Consider the following 5,211-nt stretch of genomic DNA (forward strand, 5'->3'; position numbering starts at 1 on the left):
CACCACGAAATTCTTTATTTTTTTTGCAACTCACCACTGATTGGGAATCCCATTCTATCCACAATCGATCCACATTTATGGAGGAAGTATGATGAAGACATTCATAAAATGCAGCAAACTTGACCATAAAGTTTGTGGTAATTCCTTCTAAAGGAGAAAAACATCTTATAGACATTTCACACCTATCCCTAAATACATCTTCAGCTCTAGAACTATCTGAGTTACCAAATGAGCACCCTTTAACATTCAACTAGCTTTATCATGCCCATCGGAGGGTAACACAAAAATACCTCAATAATCCTTCTTGTAGTGGTGGGTGGCATACCTCTAGAGAGACCTGGTGGTGGAACAATGAGGTCCAGGCCACCATTAAGATTAAAAAAGATTGTTTTAAGATTTGACAGAGGACTAATAAGACTTAAGGATAGAGCAAGATATCACACAATTAGGAATGAGACTAGGAAGATTGTGGGGAAAGCTAGGGCAAAGAAATATGATGATCTATATGAAAACCTTAATACAATGGAGGGAGAAAAAAAAACTTTATAGGATAGATAAAGTAATAGAAAGGATGAGTAGAGATTTCGACCATATGAGATGCATCAAAAGTGAGGAAGGCAGAGTGCTGGTACGAAATGAGGACATTATGAGGAGATGGGATGATTATTTTTGTAACCTAATAAATAGAGATATTATGGCTGATAGGGTGAACCCAGATGTGGAGGGGTGTAGACATGAAGGCAATACACCAGATGGGCATTTACTGCAAGTTAGTGAAATCGAGGTTAAAGAAGAGGTCATGCGAAGGATGAATATAGGTAGAACTATGGGACCGGATGAGATCCTAATTGAAGTATGGAAGAGCTTGGGAGGACAAGGGGTGATGTTTAACAAAATTTTGAGTACAAAATCTATGCCGGATGAGTGGAGGAGAAGCATTGTGGTTCATAAGAACAAAGCGGATGTCTAAAATTGTAATAACTATAGAGGCATAAAACTTTTGAGTTACGCAATAAAACTATGGGAAAAGGTTATTGAAGCCCAATTAAGAGAGGAAACCAAGGTATTGGAGAACCAATTTGATTTTGTGCCAAGAAGATCCACGACAGAAGCTACTTACCTCCTAAGGAGGCTTATGAAAGTTTGTAGAGCCCACAAAAAGGACCTCCATATAATCTTTATTGACCTAGAGAAAGCATACAATAGAGTACCGAGAGAGCTAATTTGACATATCCTAAAGAAGAGAAGGGTAAGATCAACTATATAGATATAATTAAAGACATGTACAAGAGAGTGGTGACGAGTGTCAAAATGACAGAGGGACAATGTAACAAATTTTCAATCATAATTGGGTTACACCAAGGATTTGCTCTAAGTCCTTATTTGTTTGTGCTCATTATGAATGATCTAACCAGGTACATCCAAGACTCGTTTCCATGGTGTATACTATTTGTTTATGATATTGTGCTGATAGATGAAATTGTGGATGTGATTAATACTAAACTAGAGTTTTGGAGAACAAATTTGAAATCAAAAGGTTTTAGGTTAAGCAGAACGAAGACAGAATATATGATTTGCCCCTTCAATCAATCTAGAGGAGGGGAGGGAGTGGTGATGTAATACCCTACTTTTTAAACTCGGTCTAATTACACGGTTAACCCGGTTTAACCATGCAGGACCCGAACTAGAGAGGGTTAAGGCGGGTTCCTTATGGACTATGATGGCAAGGGTGACTTTGAACACAGGGTGGCCAGACAAGTCTGAGTCAGTGCCAGAGGAAACGGGTGTACCCAAGCCGTGCACATGCACGTACCATAAGGCCATGTAAGGATAATGCTGGTATGTACCCATATCCTAAAGCGCATACGTGTAATATACCATGTGCCGAGAGTCAAATTCCATCAAAATCCCACTTGTTGGCCAACTTTCGACCCTCAGGTGGGCGGTCATAGGTGGGCGCATCTGCCCACCTGAGTGACCCACCCATGTGGTTACTAGTTGTTTAGGAGGTATAAATAACATTTATTGTGTTTTCATTTTCTCATTTATTACATTAAGAGGTTTGGTGAGAAGAGTAAAGAGGAGAGAGAAAAGAAGGGAGGAAAGAGAACGTAGAAGAAGAAAGGGGAAGGAAGAGGAAGAAGAAAGGGATTTAAGCAGCGTCAAGGTTCGATCTCCCATTCCGACGCCGGAAGAGTGATCCCCAACACAAGATCTATGATTGGAGGTGAGCAAAGGCTATGTTCCTTAAACTTTCACCAAACCCAAGTAAAACCCTTGATTTGGGAAGAGTTCCTTGAGATCTTATAAATCCTCCTTAAGATGATGAATCTAAGGTTTGATAGATGGTCTATGTGTTGATTTTGAAGGATTTGAGGAAGTGTTTACAAGGTTGGAGAAGCATTGGTGATTCTTGAGCAAGGAAGTGATTTTTGGGGTTTTGCTAGAGTTCTTGAGCAAAGAAGGTTAGATGGCTTCTTAATCCTTAAATTTAACTTAGATCTAGGTTAGAATCATCTTATAAGACCTTGAATATGTGAAAAATGGGATTTGAAAAGCCCCATTTGATTCCCCAAAGGTTGGGAAAAGTTTTAGGGAAAAAAGACATTTTTTCGCCCTCACAGGCGGGCTGAGACCGGTGGGCCGAGTTTCCCGCCTGAGGGCACCCGCCTGAGAGGGCAGGCCCTCGGGGCCAACCGGTGGGCCAACCGGTGGGTTGATCGGTGGGCCGAGCTGCCCGTCGGTCAGGATCGGCCTTCGGCCCCCACTGACTGGCCGACTGGCTCGTCGATCGATGGGCCGACCTGCCTGCCAATCCTGACTGGTGGGTCGACCGGTGGGCCGACCCGCCCACCTGTGAAGACTGGTGGGCCGTGACAGGTAGGCTGTCCGACCCACCCGAGAGGCGCCCAACGTGATTTTTACGTCTGATTGGACCCAAAACGGACGTGCAACCTCCTTTTATGATTCTAAACATGATTTTGTCATCAAATCTTGTTAGTTTTGACCCCAAAGTGGTGAAATGCTAATCCCATTCACTTATGATAGGTTCACCAAAATTTACGTTTTTGGCGCCGGATCTCACTTGTACCGGGCATGAGTCTTTGTACACGACAAGTAAGTGGGGAGAGGACATTTGGCTTTATTTTAAGGCTTGTTGTGCATCATTCAATTGTATCTAGATTAGCCATGTCATCATGCAAACTATGTGTAGCTTAGTCATCCTCATATGATTATGACATGCGTGTGGTGTTTTACTTTCTCAATGCTAAATGATTGATGTGCTTATGTGATGGATGATGGAATCATTGTGCATGATGCATTATTAGACTAGATGCCGTAGTCGGCTTAGAAACGAGTGCATTGGTGGCCCGTGGAATGAGACGCGTTGGCACTATGCAATCGTACTATGTCATATAGGAGCATGTGATTTAGGATTATCATCTTCCCGTGCTATGACCCTTCCCAACAGGGGTTGAGGTGTTGGGTTACCATTTGGGGGGAAGCAGTGGTCGCGATTGTCGGATCACTGTGGCGGTTAGACATACGCCTGGCTGGTCATTAGGATAGTCGGCAACCTCGATGGTATATTCAAGAGGACCAATCGTACTGCTTTTAAATTGCTGGAGTCAGTACCTTTACTTGTTGTCATTTACTTTTATGTTGAGAGCCGGTAGTTGGCATGCTTTACTTTTTCTAGTACTCACGGTGGGCCTTCTCCGATAGCCCTATGGGCGTATCGCGGGAGGGAGTTCGCGGCTCGTACCCGGAGTATACGCGCACTGTGGTTGTAGTAGCACTAAACTCAAGACTTAGTAATGTTGTTTAGGTGGATGTGATTTAAAATGAATTGCATAGCATATAGTGCATATGGTTGTGATTGTTGTGTGGACTGTTGTGTGGTCCTTTTTTTCACTTACTGAGCTAGTGAGCTCATCCCACGTGTACACCTCTTTTAGATGATTCTATAGGTTACCCACCTGAAGATTAAGGGTCGGGCCCCACAGTTGAGTTCCCCGACGAGGATTGGTGGGTCTCCGAGGAGTGTGAGCACGACACGGATTGCGTGCCAGGGTTGTGCTGTGGGACTGCAGTATTGACGCCGTGCAGGGTTATACTTTTTTATTCTTTTGTTGATCCCTTTTTGTGTACTTGATATGTGAATTGTTATTCTTTTTGTGTAAATATCATGCCTGCGGGCCCACATGTAATTATCTATATACTACAATTTGGGTATCAAGTATATTGGGGGTATTTACAGGTAAATTAAGTCTTCCGCTGAACTTTTGAATGTTTATCTTAGATGTGTATATATTGTGGTTGGGTACTGTATCAGATGATCCTGACAGGTTTGGGTTAACCGGAGTTAACCCAGTCACCGATCCGGTTCTGTGTGAACGGGATGTGACAGGTGAAGCTTGGGGAACAGGAACAACCCCGGAGGAACTATTTTAAATACTTGGGGTTTATCATCAATAAAAAGGGGAATATAGAGGATGATGTTGCTCATAAGATTAAAGTGGGGTGGATGAAGTGGCAAGGTGCATCGGGAGTGTTATATGATAAAAGAATACCTATGAAAGTCAAGGAAAAATTTTACAGAACAGTTATACGACCAGCTATGACGTATAGAGCAAATGTTGGGTAGTCAAGATGAGTATTTGAATAAACTGAGTGTAGTGGAGATTTGAATGTTGAAAGGTCTGTGCGGCAAGACCAAGAGAGATAGGGCAAAGAATGAGCATATTAAAAATGAATTGGAGGTTACATCAATCCAAGACAAACTTCATGAGGGCTGATTGAGGTGTATGACCATGTCCAACGGAGACCTATGGAGGCCCCAGTAAAGAAGAGTGACCAGGTTCATTTGGAAAAATCTAGAAAAAGTAGGGGCATGCCAAAAAGGACTATTAACGAAGTGGTCCAAAATGATATGCAAAGAGTAGGACTCGACCCTAGTATGACTTCGGATAGAGTTTCGTGGAGGATAAGGATCCGTGTTGTCAACCCCCTATAGGGGATGTTTCTATGATGCATCTTTCTATTTTGTTGTCCCTTCTATTATCCCCAAGTTTCTTCTTTTTACCTCTCTTTTATGCTTTTTTACTTTTTATTTTCCATATCGGATCCATGTAGTCAACCCCATTCAATTGGGATAAGGTTATGATTGTTGTTATTGAATCATTCTTGGAGTACATCTAGATATTTTTT

Source organism: Macadamia integrifolia, chromosome 14 (assembly GCF_013358625.1).
Source record: "Macadamia integrifolia cultivar HAES 741 chromosome 14, SCU_Mint_v3, whole genome shotgun sequence".
Classification (NCBI taxonomy): Eukaryota; Viridiplantae; Streptophyta; class Magnoliopsida; order Proteales; family Proteaceae; genus Macadamia; species Macadamia integrifolia.